The 19,324-nt window shown below is 43.6% G+C and overlaps 1 long non-coding RNA gene across 1 annotated transcript; it reads right to left on the bottom strand.

The window, feature by feature from the left end:
* Window positions 1-3,514: 3,514 nt before the first annotated feature.
* On the bottom strand, window positions 3,515-4,892 carry LOC310676394. The gene is made up of 2 exons (XR_014510530.1): window positions 4,434-4,892; window positions 3,515-4,211 (listed from the first exon to the last, which is right to left on the bottom strand). It is a non-coding gene; the product is annotated as an uncharacterized lncRNA (long non-coding RNA).
* Window positions 4,893-19,324: the final 14,432 nt, after the last annotated feature.

Genomic DNA, 19,324 nt, shown 5'->3' with positions numbered 1-19,324 from the left:
CATTAGGCAGTTGAATGCCCATGCATATTCCATTTGTTTTCCCTCCTTCCCACCCACCCCTCCACATGACCCCGGGTGCTGGCAACCCCTGCTTTGCCACTGGTCTAAGCTTCTGTACCATGAAAATAAATTAAAACAGTATTGGAAAGAAAAAAAAGAATGCTGAGAATTGTAGCTCTACGAGGGGAAAAGGACAGTTCCCAGGATTCTTAGCGGGGTGGTGGTGGAGTCATGTGTTTGAAATGTGTGTTGAGTGTGGTGTAGTGGTTAAGAGTGGTAGACTCGTAATCTGGTGAACCGGGTTCGCTTCCTCGTTCCTCCACATGCAGCTGCTGGGTGACCTTGGGCTAGTCACACTTCTCTCTGAAGTCTCTCAGCCCCACTCACCTCACAGAGTGTTTGTTGTGGGGGAGGAAGGGAAAGGAGAATGTTAGCTGCTTTGAGACTCCTTCGAGTTGTGATAAGGTGGGATATCAAATCCAAGCTCTTCTTCTTTTAAATGTATGATGTCAGTCGTGATTCAAATAGCCATGGCCCCAACAGTTCCATTGATTTGAACGAAGCTTTCTTCCACACAGGTATATTTTGGAAGATCTGAATGTGAAGGCTCACATCTCCGCAGCACAGAACCCCGATCAATGCCTAGTTAGTTGAGCTCTCTTTCTAGCCCAACGAATGAAAGGAGGATTGCCAATAGCTGAGTTTGATAAGTAAACGATGTTTCCTTTCTCTCTCCCTCACCTGCTCACATGCCGGCATGTCATCATCCCCCCTTGGTTCCTTTGCAAGTCGCTGTTGTCACTTCCCGAGTCGCAGAACCATTTGCAAGAGCGGCTCTAGAGGATTTGGACAGAAGGAAAAAGAAATAATGTAAGATGCTTCATTTTTAAGAGAGATAGCGATAGAAAGACCAAAAAAGAGAGGGAGGGGAAAAAAGGAGGACATAAAGAAACAGGGGGGATTCTCAAGTATGTAGCCTGCAGCCTTGTCAGGTAGCGTTTCTTCAGATGATGTTCTCTTTCTTTCTCCACCCCAAGATCTGCCTTCATCATTTCTCTCCCTCAAAAAAAAAAAGCATCTCTTCTGGGGCAGAGACATGAAAGCAAGCCGTGGGTCAAAGACAGGTACTAGGGGTTGCCTGGGATGCGATGTGATGGCTTCGTTTTATCTCTGTGTCCAGGCTTTTGCCAGTCAGCAGGTAGAGCAGGCAGCCCACCATCATTCCATTCTGGTCACATCATTTTCCTGCCGGATGACAAGCATCACACCTTCATCCATCACATTTACATTTCAAACTGCCACGCGGCTGCTATTGATTAATTATTTAGCAGCCGTTGCCCACTTGTGAGCATTTCTGATCTTGCATTTCTTGTCAAAGAGGCTGCCTTCCCCTCCCTTCACTTTCTTTGGTGGTTCAGCTTCAATAATTTTATCTGCATGAGTGGATGGGCGTAGCTCACTCTTAAAGCAAAATGGACACATCCGTGGATGCCCGCGTGGGTACAGACGGATGCATATTTCAAGCGCAGGCACAGGAACATGCAGTCGAATAGCCTCCCCCAACCACACTTGCAGCAGAAAGACAGCTTGCCGAGTCCTGCAGTCTTCAACCCCAGGGTGGGGGACACCTGTGTTGTAGAACTACAAACCCCATCATCCCTGGCCATTGGCTGTGCTTGCTGGGGCTGATGAGAGATCATCATCATCATCATCATCATTTATTATTTGTACCCTGCCCATCTGGCTGGGTTTCCCCAGCCACTCTGGGCGGCTTCCACAAAGACCAAAAATTAAAAACTTCCCTGAACAGGGCTGCCTTAAGATGTCTTCTGAATGTCAGGTAGTTGTTTATTTCTTTGACATCTGATGGGAGGGCGTTCCACAGGGCGGGCGCCACTACCAAGAAGGCCCTCTGCCTGGTTCCCTGTAACTTGGCTTCTCGCAATGAGGGAACCGCCAGAAGGTCCTCGGCGCTGGACCTCAGCGTCCGGGCAGAACGATGGGGGTGGAGACGCTGCTCCTTCAGGTATACTGGGCCGAGATGTACTTTGCAAGAGGAACTGCCATCCTAGCTGAACGGGAATTGTTAACAGTGCGGGACTTTGGGGTAGGAGTCCAGGCTGCCCATTAAACAGAACAAGCAATGGACTGGCTTGCCACACTTTGAAATAAGGAAAGGAACACACTTAAAGAGCCCCACCACAACTGCTATGTCCAGACCCTGCTTAACTCAGCCTTTGCCAACTTAGTGCCCTCCACGTGCTTTGCAGTCCGACTCCCGTCCCGAGATGTAGTCTGATGACATCTGCAGAGCCACACATTTCCCACACCTGTTCAGAACCAAGCTCAAGGATTTGAGACAGGAAGGTTTTGTTCGGCTTAGGTTTAGTTTCTGTTGCAGTGGAACAGTTAAGCCAGCCTTTGCTTGTCTAGTTGCTCTAGATCAGTGGTTCCCAACCTTTTTTTGGCCATGCCCCACCTAAGCACCTTTAAAATCCTGATGCCCCCCCGTGACATATAATTCTTATTATTCAAAAAAGTGAACTCCTGTTCACGTGGAGGAAGCTGAAAAGGCCATTCACTGTTAATAATTCATTCTCTAATTGCCCCCCTTAAAAATCAAATTGCCCCGTGGGGTGTGTGCCCCATGTTGGGAACCACAGCTCTAGATGTTTTGGACATCTTTTAGCCCCCGCCAACACGGACGGGAGTTGGACGGCAAAGCATGTGGACGCCACTAAGTTGGCAAAGGCTGAGTTAAGCAATCTGAAGGTCTTGATGTAGCGGTTGTGGTGGGGCTCTTTAAGTGCGTTCCTTTCCTAATTTCAAAATGTGGCAAGCCAACCCATTGCTTGTTCTGTTTAATGGGCACCCTGGACTCCTACCCCAAAGTCCTGCACTGTAAGCATCCCTGTTCAACTAGGACGGCAGTTCCTCTTGCCCGGTTTTGGTTCAAGCGGATGGAAGATCAGATACATGGTTGGAATGGGAGAATTTCAACCCACTCACATTTTGCCAAATTGCACAGTGAGGCAGGCCAGGTGGATAGGTCAAATTTGCTGACATCTCCAAGAACTGGAGAATTTGTATGTGCCGCACTTTGCATGGATGTTTATGGAGCTCTGACTATTGGACTGCTATGGAGAACCTCCTGCACATGTGGGGATCTGGACAATAAAAAGCATTTTACATTCATCACATATTTCTGCTTAATGCATTCCTCCTCTTATTCATGAGTAACCAGCTTCTTCTGTATAGGGGAAAAATCTAACTAAAGTAATTAGTTCATCATAGGTGTGCCTAATGTGTATTGTCACAAATAAAAAACAAAAACAAAAATGCCACTTAATCTTTTTTATCTGTGCTTAATGGGATCAGGAAGCTATTTTCATAATTGAGTAGTGTTGTCTTTTGGGGGGAAAATTCACCCAAAATTAGTGACACCAACATAATATAGGTACTTCACATGAACGTGACAGTAAAATAAACACAAATCATACAAGAAACAATTAGATTGTGAATGAACCCATTAATTTATTAACAAATATAAATACACACAATAATTTGAGGTAATTTATAAGGTCACACTCGTTTAATACACAGGTTGGTAGGCAATGTGTAAGGTACCAGCCAGCAGCAACAGAAAGGGAAATCCAGCAGGGAGTTTCTTCCTCAGCATATGAAACCCACAGTTCTCGAAAGGTTTGGGAGGGCAACCTTTTTCTACTGCTGAGCCGCAATAGCTCAGGGATTGCCAACGCATTATAACCATCAGAGATAGTGCTTCACCTGCACTCCCTCCTCCCTGATCAGTCTTGCTCTTGTCTTCCTTCCACCCACATGCCCTCATTGTTCCAAGCTGGCCTCTTTCTGCTGCCAACCTGCTGTTTTCTCACATTCTGCACTATCCTTTGGCCAAATTTCATGATGGGTTTTTACTGCAATAGACTTTTGGCCACGTGGCCATGCCTTTTGATGGATCGTTGGTTGCTCGATCCCACTTCTACATACATTTCTCAGAGGTTATGCACATCCATTGTCATCCAACCCTTACATTCCACATGGGGCCCCTGCTCAAACCACTGCCATTTCACTACTAGGCTAAGCTCAAGGTGATGGTTTGGGTGTAGAAAGCCCTATACAGCTACCTGAAAGATCATCTTACCCCTTCTACACCCAATCAATCATTGCACTCCACGGGTGAGGGTCTCCTACAAATGCCATCTTATCACACAATGAAGGAATTGTTCCTTTGGTGTTGTGGCAGCAACCCTTTTGAATCTCTTCCCCTTGAATATTAGACAGGCACCGTCTTTATTGTCATTTTGGCACCTACTGAAGACACACACACACACACACTTGTTGTTTACCACCCGGGACTCCATTGGGAGGAAGGGCAAGATATAAATTTAATAACAAGCAAACAAACAAACCAATAAATCGGTCCTCTGTGTTGATGAGAATTATTCTAAAGCGAGAACCTGTGGATTCTCTCACACCACACCGTTCCTGCTTCAGGTAATGTTCTATGAAGTTTCTTGAACTTGTCATGCAGAGATAAAGGAAGCTACCTTTCCCACAATTACTTATTCTGCATAACTATTAAAGCCACAGACACCTTCTCTTCCTTGGCAACTGAAAAACACAAGGATATAGACATATCTCACGTGTGTACCAAAATATGGACATTACTCCTGAAGAGTGGGTGATATAAAGTGAAAACAAATGGCCCCTTGGGCCACCTACCATTTTGAATGGTTCATGGTTTTCTACTACATGGTTTCAAACATTATGTGATTTTTTTGGGAGGCCACATATTCTCATGTGAGGTAAAGCAGATCTTCCCCATATTCTCCATGTGGTTTGTTGAAGCTATCTGCATTAATTAACTGTGGCTGGAGAAGGTATTCCTTCAGATTTCCTTCCCTTCTTGTCTTTTCTTCCACCTCTTCCCACCCACCCCCACCGCTTTCTAGATTTCACAATATCAAATGTCACTTTTCAACTGTGAAATATTTACCTGCTGTTTTGGTGAGAACCTATGTAAAAAAAAACACCCCCATACTATGACCAAACTTTTCAGAACAGAATAAATCAGAGGTAGCCATGGTGAGAAAATACAGCAGTGGATGGATCAAGAGAACTAATCTGTCACTAACTGGTAACTAGAGATGAAGGAACATCAACCACAGAATACTGTGTAGGACCAACCTTGATCTGCATTAACACATATTTAAGCAACATGCATCTTCCTGGCTTTTCTCACTTGGTAAGATGGTTGTTCACATTCACCTATAAAGACACAACATATTTTGGTGCTTGTCCTTATTTCAGATATTAGCTCTTCCTTGAGATGCTCTTGTGCTCCCACTGTAGCGCTGAAATGCCAGAGCAGAGAACGGATCGGTACCTGTGCCTGTGCCCTGCCCATTTAAACAACAAGATAGACAAATGGGGGCTCAATGGGTTTCTGAATTCAGCTAAAATAAATTTTGAATCTGTTCATTCAGATCAGGTATGTTGCCTCTGGAGGCCCAAGATCTGTCCCTCAAGAGCTTTGTCCTCATCATTAATTGTCAAGCATCAAGCAGACGAAATCCAAGTCTGTGGAGAAAAAAGCAATTAGATATTTTAGGCAGTGATAAAAACACCACAAATAATCAATTTCTATGGCATTAGCAGCTACCAGGTCCAGGAAAAGTCTATAAAAGCTAGAATTTATTGCAGAACACCAGCCAGCTTACAAAGCATTGATCCTTAGTAGTATGCATAGATTGCTGGATTTTAAGAGGAATTCCTAATGATTCTTACCTTTCGTAAAAGTGGGGGTGGGGTGGGGGTGACACTGAAGGAAAGAGAAAACACAGCAAGGGAAAAAACTAGGCTAAAAATGCCTGTTAAACTGTATTTGTTTACTTTCTATAAGAAACCCACTAGTAAATTGTTTGGAGGCAATTAGATGTAATCTGATGCATAGAACCTCATAAAAGGGGAACAGTTAATTGCAGTAATAACACATTACTTAAAAAAACCACCACATTTATTGTTCTTATTTTAAAGATTGTTTGCCACACCTGGAAAAGAAAAGGAGGAACAGAAATACATTTCTGAATGTAATGGAAACCTAGAGCTGCTCTTTTTTTTTTTTTTTTTGAAAAACATATACATCCCTTCTTTGTGAAAGTTAATGCCAGACGGTACTTAAATTCGTATTAACCTTTCCAATACTATTTATTTATGTTAAATAATCCCACATTAGACTCTTGCTCACACTACACAAAATGAAAACGGAATGAATAACACTCATTAGAAAGACTAATTTACCTACTTAACTTTAAAGACATTGCTGGGTACCTTTGAAAATTGAATATAGAGAGAGCAGCCACTGGCAACCTGGTGCCTCCCAGATGTTTAGGACTACAGGCATGCCCTCAAACATTTCTCAGATGAAAATATGGACATCAGGAAGCTTCTCCAGCATTTGATCTCACCACACACATAGATGTCATCTACATCAGTCCCCTTGAGCCAATTGCAACCTCTCTGCCGAATCTACCTCATAAGATTGTCACAAAGAAAAAATGTGTGAGGGAAGGGGTTGTGTACAACACCTTCAGCCGATAAATAGAAGGAATTAAGATTTTAGCTGTAAGCTGCCTTGAGTCCCTGTCAGGGAAAAGATGGGTAATAATAATAATAATAATAATAATAATAATAGAAACTGTGAAAATGATCAGGAGTAAATCCTGTTGAACTCAGTGGGACTTGGTTCTGAGTGAAAATGTTTAGGATTGCAATATAAGGCTGCCCAGTCTTTACCCAGTTACCTGGGAGTCAGCTCCATTGAATACGGTGGGACTTACTTCTGAGTAGGTGTCGTACGGCTCCATTTACCATAAAGGAATAAACACTCCATGTGTTTCCTAAAAAACGGCTGGCTGTGGAAGCATTGCAGTTAAAGAATTTAGAGTGGATTGGTGACATTTTCCTTCACACGTATAGGAAGGGCTTCAACGTTTCCTTCATTTGGTGCAATTATTTTATTATCAGTAAAAACAGGACTTTGTTTTTCCACGCGCCACTTTTAGTTGTTCTCCAAGACGTGGTGGAGAGGAAAAAGGAAAACCGGGATAATCTGGGATCAAATAAAAAACCAAGATGGCTTCTGTAATTCCGGGACTGTCCCTGGAAAATCAGGACACTCGGAGGGTATGTGGCAAGTCCCATCAGCTCCAGTCAGCAAGGCCTTCAGCCTCAACAAGAGACGCTGAGGAGCTAGCAGCAGTATTATACTGAAACTGAAAGAGTTGTATGGGGAACACCTCAAATACCTCTAGAATTCCACCATGAGGAGTGGTCTCAAACATTTTAAATCAATTCCTAGTCACACAAACTGAGAGTGACATTGCAGTAATGTACACGTGTACATAGAAGTAAGCTCTACTGTATTCAGTGGTACTTACTCTGAGGTAAATGCTTATAAGATCGCAGAGAACTTGCTTAGCTGGCTTTGGGAAGGCAGCACAAGGGCTGTGGGGGAGTATCCAATTTTGGGCATGCTGTTCCCTTGGACAACAAGGCAGTGTGCAGCCCACCCATGTGGAAGTGCTCTTGTGGCCCCCTTGGTATGAAAAGTTGGGCTGCCATGCATCTATACAGGCATAGCCAAATTCGGCCCTTCAGATGTTTTGAGACTACAATTCCCATCATCCCTGACCACTGGTCCTGTTAGTTGGTGATGATGGGAGTTGTACTCCCAAAACATCTGGAGGGCCGAGTTTGCCTGTGCCTGATCTATATAATTCGACTGCACTCAGGTGCCACGTGGAAGCCCTCACGACTATATTTTGAGGAGCAGGGAACCATTGTACACAACTTTGCCTGGCCTGAACAAATTGTGACCCACCAAATGTATATTATGGTCATATGTTACAGTCCAGCCACCCCTTCCTAGGGTTTGCCACCACCCTGAGAATTTGTCCAGGATGGCAGGGGTAGGCAATGTGCCGGTCAGATCTTTTCAAGAGAATGCATTGAAATGTCAGAAGGTATGAAAACACAAGCTCTGCTTTAGAGGTGGTAATGGTGTCCAGGAGTGTGTGTGTGTGTATGGGAGAGAGAATAGAAATTAATCCAAAACGTATCAAGTTCACCCATTAAATCCTCGCAGTAGTGAACTGCTCAGTAGTGGTGCTAATAAAAACAACAACAGCCTGGCTTACGGAATGCAAATGAGGCAGTGAAAAAGCAAAACGAGAACCCACCGCCAACCAGCCACCCTGTTTGGGTTATGGTATTTACTCAATCTGTACGTTAGCTGCAGCCCCACACTTGCAAGCCCTCAGATATGCTCACACAGCAGTGGAGGGGAACCTGACAGCGACACTTGGCATGCGATCATAACATTCCCTGGCACACTCTCCGAATGCCATGTGGAGCTATTTGTACAGTTAGGCAGAGACCCCTGCAGCACAGGAAATGCCATCGGAAGCACCGCTGACCCTGCTTGGCCTCTGCTGCGGCTCTGCTTCCCGACTTATCACTGGCCCGAATTCAAACGCGATCTCTGGAGAAAGCAAATCAATTGAACACATGTTTGGTCTGAAAAATGCCATTTTTGGGGGAAGAGGCGGAGATATTCCCTTACACCAGAGCGTTTTCCTTGCCCTGAAGATTTGTCAAGTGCAATTGAAGGCACGCACATCACGGCTCGTTGCTGGTGCCAGGAGAAAATAATTTCAATGTGTCCTTTAGTGCTCCGATAAAATACAGGCAGGCAGTGTTGAAACAAGATGCCCTGCGAAAGTCCCAAACACTCTGGCATTCTGCGTTTCTTCTACGTTTGGGATGCGGCCAGAGCGGCAGGTTTTGTGTAAGAACCAAGAGAGCAACTCCACAAACTTCTTCTCTCGTCTCCTAGACAGTTGTTTTTAAGCGGAATAATCAATGTGTCTCTCACTCGCACAAACTCATCTTGGAAAAGCCATGTTTAAAGCAAACTGGTAATCTGGGTAGCTGAAGAATAAATGATGAACAAATATACATCACAAATGAATTTATGCATTCATTTTCTTTGCTGCAAGTCACAGAATCATATCATCTAGCCCAACCCCCATGGTGTGTTTCTGCTAAAACATTTCACAAATACACCAATAAGTCATTGTTGGCACAACCATTATATATATCATTTAGGTCTTGGAAGTGATTTTCCACTGTACCAATTTTTTAATGTGGTCTCCAGATTATTAATATGCTTCCCAGATGAGTTCATTGGGCCCCTCCCTGCCTACTTTTAAGTGGGTATGAAAAACTATATCGTTTTGTTGGGCATTTCAAAGTTAATTTTCTTCTCTCTGTTTCTTTTAGTCCTGTTTCTGCTTGTTTCTTTTAAAATTGGCTTCTTGTTTGATTGTACTTGGTTTTGTTACATCAATGTACCTTAAGATATTGCATGCTGTCTTGAATTGATACTTTGCCAAGGATGTTGCTTGGCATTTAAACAATATAAGTAAGCAAATAACATACATAAAATAAATGATCACTTCCCATTCTTTCTGAATTTCACCTGCATTTTATTAGCTAGCTATTACAGTAGAAATTCCTACTGCAGACAACTTGGCTTGGAATCTTTTTCTTTTTTTAAAAAACAACAACAACATTTCAATAAACCTGCTCCTCTCAATGTAACACTAGGTCAGCCCTGTGCAAGACTGTTTTGAATGGATGAGGTTTCCTACGGTTTTGACCACCATTGCTGAAGGTAAACTCAAACTGTGAAGGTCAAACTCCCAGCCTCCCATTGAAAGTATTATAATACAGAGAATGTCCCGGAGTCAGATACTACTACTGATGCAATAGGGGCCTGACATATCCGAACCGAGAACAGCCGGCAACATTTTAATCGTAACACCCTGAACGTTTTCTGCAGGATATAGAGGAAATAACGTGATCCACAGTGAGGAAATGAGTGGCAAGGGAACAGGAGAGGAGGAATCCCAAAAGAATCCAAAAGGAACACATTTTCCTGACGCCTTTCCCCTCACATCACCAAATGATACCCATGTGAGAAGCTTCACACAACTGCACACAACTGCAAGCAGCGGAAAGGCAACATTTGCATGGAAAGGTCAAAGGACTCTTATGGATAAACAGCTTGATACACAACCCCGTCACTTAAAATTAAAGGGAATTACAATGCTATTTTTAAGGGGGAGGGGAATACTAAAAAGGGGAAACTGGTTGTGCTCAGCTAGAGGAAACCGATATATTTTCTTTCTTTCTTTCTTTCGGGGTGGGGTGGGGGTTTAGGGTGTTGCTTTTAGTACTTTCCGTGGTGCGAATTATTTATTTATTTATTCGCCAAGAACAAGGATTTCTGTTCTTTGATAGTTTGTTGTGTTTAAAAGACAGTGTAAAACTCTCCTCGCAAACAGTTGTTTACAGGGTGCTTTTCAGCACAAAGCTGTTTTAAAGCTCAATTGTGCATTTTGCAGATAAAGTGGGAAAACTAACTGAAGGCTGTATTGTAAGCAGCGGTTGCCGTGGAAACCCCAGTTTCAAGAGCTGGTTCTCCATTACCACTTAATTTAGGCTTCCTAATTGCATTCCGCTAAATCGGTAGCGACAATATCTGCAGAGCAAAACTGCATGCCCAGTCTAGCGCAAACCTCTTTGAAACAAGCTTTTTGAAAGCCAGGAGCTATAAAAACTCAGCATGACGCGGAGCATATGAGAAACCTGTAGTTCAAATGTACTGCTGCTTGCTTTCTCATCCTTAGTAACTTCAGTGTGCTCCACACCAATCTATTAGTTCAGTCTACCTTAAAGATCATAAAGCTCTGCCAAGTGGAAACTCATCTGTCCACCAACACGTTGGTGCAAAATAGATTTAATTGTACTCCTGACCCAGTATCATGTCCATCTTATTTTACTACACGCCAGCAGGTAGCCTGAGCGGAGGCTCACTTTTCCTTGAACTGCCCTTGCTCCTGCGGCACAAGGAGAACAATGCTTCCTCAGTTTAAATTATTTGCCACTGTTCAGCTGTGTAGCAAGCCAGACCGCCCATCTGTGGCCTGAAGAGAGCCTTGTCAGAACCACTAGACATAAAAGCATTCCAATTATCGACCACACGGCTTTAATAGAGGAGGCAACTAATATGATAGTGTAAGTGATTCTGCCAGTGAGACGCTCTCCGTCACTGTCAGATTAACACTTCAGTTAAACTCCTGTAAATCAGTCACATTATGCAGTTGCTCGAGGAATAAACACAGGCCCATTATGCTCAAAATTCCAGAGGGCTGCCCCCCTTCAATGGGGAGCTACATGGGATGTTCTATTAATCGACATTCCTTGTCAAGTTTATCACGGTGCAAGCACTAATGTGGGCATTGTCAGAAAGATTTAACTCACCAATGATGAGGTTCTGAAACGGACATCCAAGTGTACCATCATCTCCTGAGGCCTTCGATCTTCTGCATCTGAGAATGTCCCCTTTAACTCAGGCTGGGCTTACTCAGGCTGGGCTTACTGAGTGAACATGCCCATCATTGAACTTTATAGGTGGAAGGGGTTCTCGGAACTGATATGCAATGTGATCCAGTCATGGCCAGGTTTCCTTCTTAAAACCTTTAAAAGCTGAAAGCTCCTGGAGCACAAGCCTCACTTCTAGAGTCCTACTTTATCCAGCAGCTTCAGCAAATTATCGCATCAAGTTTCAGCTGCATGTTGTATTTGCAAATCACTGCTTCTTCTGCGTTTTACTTTCATTCGCTTTGGCCAGTGTTTACAAAACAGTCTCAAGTCTTAATGCCTTTGATTAGTGGTCTACATGTCACACACCCAGACACCACCACCATTTAATGTTCCAGCCTGTCTTCTCTTTCTAAAATGGCTTTGTGACACCAGCACCTGAAACATGTCATTTATGGATTTTCAAAGTTGCTCAGCCCATTATTCTTACATGGAGGAGCTCAGGAGCACATTGTTCGTGAACAGAGAAGATCACACTGAGAACCGCCACAGGTTCTCAGCCACAGTAACTCTGTGGACAATTGAGTGCAGCACATAGCTTCAAGGAAGGCCCAAGTTTTAAAAATACAACTGGGACCTGTGAAATCGCAACAGCAGAGTGTGTGTCTCTGAACATACACAAAGCACCTTTATTTCACTGCTAAAACAAAGCGGTTGGGTCTCATCCATCTGGAATTAACAGAGAAGTCATCTTTTGATGCGAAAGAATGTGTCTTCCACGCAAGCCTACGGCTTTTAGGGTTTATCATTGTCATTTCCTTGGAACGAGGTGACCAGCCCTGTACTTGTACTGCTGTAATTGAACTTATTCCTTGGAAATCAATATCAATTCTTTAATAAGATACAGTACACACGTTGTGTTATGACATCTCCTGCTTACCTTCTGGCCTGCTCTCTGTTTGGGATGCAGTTGGTTTGCATTGTGTTGGTTGCTCATTGGAGAGATAGCTTAATATTGAACGGCTCAGAAATCCAGGTTTGCAAAGTAGATTTTTCAGACATACTATCTATACGGCACATAGGACCAGATAGACAGGTGGTGCCTTAGGGTCTCAATGCATGAATGAGCTAATGGTTTCAGAAGGCACCATTTAGATTTGCCAGGTTCTGGGAACATTTTGGGTCAAGGGACTAGGGTTGGGAATCTGTACAAAGGAGATGGGCTCCACTCGAACTGTAATGGAACCAGACTGCTGGTGCTTAAAATCAAAAAGGGTTGCACAGCAGCTTTTAAATTAACTTCTGGCAGGAAGCTGACAGGTGCTGGTTCAGGAGGCATCTGCCTCAGGAGAAATCATCCCTCGGGAATGACATTCTAAATGTTCTGTGAACTCCAAATGGAGGACAGGGGAGAATGTGACAATGAACGCATGGAAACGAATGGGAGTGAATAAAAAAAGAAGACTAAAAGGTCACAGGAGAGATCACTCACAAAAAACGAGTTTGTAAAGAGGGGCCAGAGTGTACAGTTTATGTGCAAATTCTAGAAGCCTGAAAGCAAAGGTGCATGAATTACCCTGCTTGGCAATAAAAAAGAAGCAGGGATATAGGGAGCAGAGATACCTTCTCGTGCTCAGGTTCTGGGAATCTTCACTCTCAGTGTATCTCCTGATGCCCATGTTGTTGTTGTTTAGGCAGCAGGTGGAGACCCTTTTGTTCCCCCAGGTCTGATAGCATTCATTTGTTTTTTGTTGCTCTGCTACTTTTATATGATGATGAATGGAAAGATACAGCTACGTGACACCAGCATACTAATGTCCACATCCCCAGATGGAAGCTCCTGATGTTTGGTTTGGCAGCTACGGCAGTGGGCCAGGAAAGCTTGGCATCGTATGTCTGTGCTCTGGTGACCTCCTGCTTTAACTATTGTAATACACTGGATGCAGTGCTGTGCTTGAAGATGGTCCGGAGACTGAAGCTAGGGCAGAATGCAGCTGCTAGGTTGGTAACTGGGACACTGTGATGGGACAATGTGTCACCAGTCCTGAAAGCTCTGCACTGGCTGCTGGTGACTTAAAGGTAAAGGGACCCCTGACAGTTAAGTCCAGTCACAAACGACTCTGGGGTTGTGGCGCTCATCTCACTTTACAGGCCGAGGGTGCCGGCGTTTGTCCACAGACAGTTTTTCCGGGTCATGTGGCCAGCATGACTAAGCCGCTTCTGGTGCAATGGAACACTGACACCAGAGTAGCACGCGAAAATGCCATTAACCTTCCCACCAGAGTGGTACCTATTAATCTACTTGCACTTTTTTTGGCGTGCTTTCGAACAGCTAGGTTGGCAGGAGCTGGGACCAAGCAACGGGAACTCACCCCATCGCGGGGATTCAAACCACCGACCTTTTGATTGGCAAGCTCAAGGCTCAGTGGTTTAGACCACAGCACCACCCATGTTCCAGCTGGTGATTTACCAAGCCCAATTTAAGGTGTTAGTACTTGGGTAGAAACCCTAAGTGACTTGGGACCTACAGTAAGTACCTAAAGGAGTGACTCCCCCAATATCAACCATCTTGGACCCTGTTGGTGGTGCCATCTTTGGCTGTTGTCCTTTGGCCTTGACCTGTGGCAAGGCCTTCTCAGCAGTGGTCTCTCATTTCTGGAATGCCCTCCCTGGTGAGGTGCAGCTGCCTCCCTCATTGTAACTTTCAGGAGAAATTGAAAGGCATTCATGTTTACCCAAGCACTTGATGGTTGAGAAATACTGGCCACGGCAACATTGGAATTGGTAAATATGAGGGTATGTGGTTGCTTTACAAAGGTATTATATGGTCTAAATGTATTAGATGGTTTTTAATTGTTTTCAAAAGCTTTAAAGTTTTTGTTGTTTTTATTTTAAATTATAGTATTTTATGGGTAAAACCTCAGTGCCTAGGACTTGCTGATCGGTAAACAGCGTTTCCGTGTGCTGCGCTGGTGCTGGCTCGCCAGATGCAGCTTGTCACGCTGGCCACATGACCCGGAAGTGTCTCCGGACAGCGCTGGCCCCTGGCCTCTTAAGTGAGATGGGTGCACAACCCTAGAGTTGGACACGACTGGCCCGTACGGGCAGGGGTACCTTTACCTTTACCTTTACCTTTATAGTATTTTAACATTTTGATGTTTTCTGCACAACCTGGGCTCCTTTAGGAACTAGAGTGGGATACAAATGCAACCAACCAACATATAAATCCAGTGGTCATCATCCAACACATCAAATAGGCTACAACTTTGATGCCATTTTGAACACATGTGATGTGAGGGATGGACCAAAGAAAGGGTATGTGTGCAGTGCACCCCTTCCCCAGCCATGGTTGGGCCACCATCTGAGTAAAGCTTGGATTGGTGGTGGCAATTGCTCCCTGCAAGAATGGTGGTGTTATTTACAGAACAAAAGACGATATATGTTACCGTATTTTTCGCTCTATAAGGCGCACCAGACCACAAGACGCACCTAGTTTTTGGAGGAGGAAAACAAGAAAAAAAATATTCTGAATCTCAGAAGCCAGAACAGCAAGAAGGATCGCTACACTGTGAAAGCAGCAATCCCTTTTGCTGTTCTGGCTTCTGGGATAGCTGCACAGACTGCATTCACTCCATAAGACGCACACACATTTCCCCTTACTTTTTAGGAGGGAAAAAGTGAGTCTTATAGAGCAAAAAATACGGTAATTGCCTTCAAGAAATTGACACCACTTCTAACTTGGCCCTCAGTCCTGCTCATGACTCTCTCTCTCTCTCTATCTGGATAGAGAAAGAAACTTTGGGGTTAGCTAAAACGAGAAGATGGCAGCAGGAGCAAAAGAAAAGATTTTATTTTTTTTTAAAAAAGAAGGAATAAATCATGTAGAACACTGCAGTAGGCTCTTTTGTATGCATTAAACCTTATAAACCTAGCTCATAACTAGTGCCGCGGAAGGGCGAGTGCCAAGACCCATAGGCCTGTTGAGAGTAGGATACAAAGCAACTGGCCCTGGATTCAAACTCTGGTGCAGGAACATCTCCCTTCAGCTGCTTATATAGAGAGCCAGTGTGGTGTAGTGGTTAAGAGAGGTGGATTCGTAATCTGGTGAACCAGGTTCGAGTCCCCGCTCCTCCACATGCAGCTGCTGGGTGACCTTGGGCTAGTCACACTTCTCTGAAGTCTCTCAGCCTCACTCACCTCACAGAGTGTTTGTTGAGGGGGAAAGGAGATTGTTAGCCGCTTTGAGACTCCTTAGGGTAGTGATAAAGCAGGATACCAAATCCAAACTCTTCTTCTTATATGAGTATGCTGCCAAATGGTTTGGTGGGCACTCATTTCTCCTACTGCATCGATCTTCTCCTGCTGTTCCTCCTACTGTAAGATTTGTGTCAAGCTGAAGGGATTTGCAAGATCAGAGGGCAGCACAGATAATTTCTGGGACTCTGCGACATGCATAAAACAATGTCTCTGGGATGAGCCGTGCAAATCAGCTCTTCTCTTCATTTATACACATACATATGTGGTCTCCTTCTATCAAAGAAATAACGGCAGTGTGAAGAGACCAGTGGGAGGTGTGCAGAGGTGTTGATAACAAAGGTCCCCATGCTCCCATCCATTGCAGAGCAGGAGGACAGAGGAACTGGGAGGGCTGGGGGAAAGGGAATGCTGAAAAGAAACATGTCACCCCCCCCCTTACAAAGAGCAGAGCCAAAATGGCACGTTTCCTTTTCTTCTGAGTTCTTGGGTGACCTTCTGCAGGAATGAATGAGTGCTTGGCTTGCCATAGGCTTTGAGGGAAAGGTGTCAGGGCAGAAATGGAGCCAGAAACAATTGTTCTATACGGTACATGCTTCCCAGTGGTTGGCACACTTCCCAGGAGATGCCTCAATGTGAATTAACAAACATCAACACTTCCAAGAAGTCACGAGGAGCTGTGTTATCCAGATGATATGGCTCGTTTTTCCCCCTAGAGATAGAATGCAAGAAATATGATAGGACCTTAATGCCAAGGAGGTGGCAATTTTATTAGCAATCTCAAACACGAAGGTTTCATTGGACCGACCCACTGAGATTTTATCTTTACAGTAATACTCTAAAATACTTAAGGGAAGGTGGACATTTGTGTTATGTTGCTCCCAGACAACCATGTCTATTGAGTATTCAACCTGGTTTGTTAGTACAGAGCTTGACACCCAGGATCGAGCATTCACTCTTATTGGGTGGCAGGGAGATCATTCAATGGGACATCAACCAATGAATATCACCTGCAATGCAAAGGTGCTCCAGAGGCAGCCCCTGTCACAGTCCTACCGTGCTATCCCAAAACACATAAACACTCACCAGAAAGGTGTATCACTGCAGGGAAATTGCAATTTAATTTTACTTTTACAATCTTTTCACATCTTCATATATTTGAATTGTCACTGATAAATATAACCTCCCTAATCCAGTTATGGACGTACACCACAGGAACAGTTTGACACGAGAAGAAATAGGCATGCAAACAATTCTGTGCATACAGTTCTTCTGCATCCTGCTATGTGCACTTAGCCTAGTTCTGAAGATCAGTGATCATGTCAAGTCCTGGACTGGATTCAGTGCTCCTGCTTCCACCTTCCTGCTAATCTTGTGCATCAGCCTACACAGGTACTGTTCTAGGTACTGGGGCCTTTCAAAACAATGAGAGCAAAATATTACAGTGGTACCTCGGGTTACACACGCTCCAGGTTACATATGCTTCAGGTTACAGACTCCGCTAACCCAGAAATAGTACCTCAGGTTAACAACTTTGCTTCAGGATGAGAACAGAAATCGTGTGCCAGCAGCATGGCAGCAGCAGGAGGCCCCATTAGCTAAAGTGGTGCTTCAGGTTAAGAACAGTTTCAGGTTAAGAACGGACCTCCGGAACGAATTAAGCACTTAACCTGAGGTACCACTGTACTAGCAAGAAAAAAGAGTTCAGCAAGCAATTTCAGAGGGTGCCGAGCCATAATTAGGGATCTACTGGATTAGATAATCTTAACATGTAAAAGGTGACATCCAATTAGCTCAGACAGAGCTAGTACAAAATTATTGCACTTAAGCCTTAATTTCAGTAAGTCTAACCTGAGTAGGGCTAGCATTGGGTATTGCTCTTAGGAACATACATATTAAATCTGAGCAGCCCTGGAGTTTTGTTACAAATAATTTTTTGGACGCCATCCAAATTTCAATCTTTCCATGGATTCTTCTTTTTAAAGCAGCAGCTAGATCAAGGCTTAATGAGTATGTGATATAATTACTTCTCCTAGCGTTGGAATTATGCCACATATTCAGTTATTGAAGTCAAGCTCTGCTGTGGAATCCCTTCCCTGCGGCAATGCCGTGACGACTGTTGCCCTGATTGTGGTATCGTTGCCGAAAATCAGCTTGAAAGTCAGCATGGTGTCTGTTTGTTATCCGTAGGCTTAAAAGATCTACTTTTTGGCCAATGGGACGAAATGAGAGATCTCCGCAAATGTTCACAGTGGCAGTAAATCTTTTATTGTACAGCTTCCATTTGCAAATATCAGCTTTCATAGTCTCAAACTAGCTATTTAAATATTCTCACTAGCTTAAATTTCCTCCATCTCATCGGCTGGATTTTCCTGTGGTCTGGCCAAGCCCATTTTGTAAGGAATAGATTCTGTAGTTGCCGTGTCGGATTGTGGCAAACACACACATACACTCAGACGGCAAGATGGGAAATGTTGCCATACACTGAAGCTTATTGCCTCATTACTCTTCAAGTCTTTATGAGCAGGGGTGGGGAAGCCTTTTAATTGTATTACTTAACTGTTTAATTAAGGGCCATTACTATAACAATTTCATTCTATGCAAAATATATGTCAAGACGACATTAGCCTGCACAATGAAACACGCAGCTAAAGGGCTATGCAGAAATACAGGTTAAGCACATGACTCCCCTCCCCCTGGCTTTTTGCATATGGGCCTTTGGACATTGACTAATTGTACTGCTCATCGCTGTCTCCCAACTGTATACTTCTTGCATGCGCTCCAAAAACGAAGTATTGCATTTACAAAGTTTACATTCCTTGCAGACTCCAAAGCTACTGAATCTGGTGGCGTCAAGTCAATCATGGTTTGTAGTGCTCTTCAAGGTCTAAACATCAAGGAATGTTTGAAGAAAATCACTTTGGAGACTTTCATGTGATGAAGGTTTAAAATCTAGCCTCTTCTGTGAGAAGGTTCACAGGTCAGAAACAGGGAGAAGAATGTTTTAGCATGTCACGATTAGTGGCATATTTTCAAAAGATTATAGCTGGATTACTTGATAACCAGGAGCTCTTAGGTGGTATAAAATACACACATATCCACATCCCTGTACAGATTTTAGTCATTTTAGCACCATATTCTGGAAAAGTGTTGGAAGAAATCATTCTTTGACTTATTTTAATAAAGGTAAAAATTATGTTCCCACTCTTTTTTACAATCTGCAACTGACTAATGCATACGGCAACTAAATGTGACAGATTATATAAGCATACCATCAAATAATGGTTTATATCATACAACCTTTTGAAATCAGCATCCCACAGAGAAAATTTCCTGTCCAGCTTCAGAACTATTTAAAGCATTCCAGGACAGTGGCATCTCTTTTAAGACTTTATTGAAGTTCATAACTTCCAAAGGGAAGACTATGATAGTGTTTGGTTTTCTTCCTTCATTTTTTCCCCTTAAATGTTTTACCTAAGGCAAACACACTCCCCCTTGTTTCAAAGTAAACTTTCAAATCAGTGTTTGTGTATTCTTGAAGATACTTATTCTGGATCAAGAAGACCATTTTGGTTATTAATCATTATGGGTCACTTAC

This window comes from Podarcis tiliguerta (assembly GCF_965153285.1).
Source record: "Podarcis tiliguerta genome assembly, chromosome: 4".
NCBI classification, from domain to species: domain Eukaryota; kingdom Metazoa; phylum Chordata; class Lepidosauria; order Squamata; family Lacertidae; genus Podarcis; species Podarcis tiliguerta.
The sequence above is the reverse complement of the archived record's forward strand: the minus strand, read 5'-3'. Positions and strand labels throughout refer to the sequence as shown.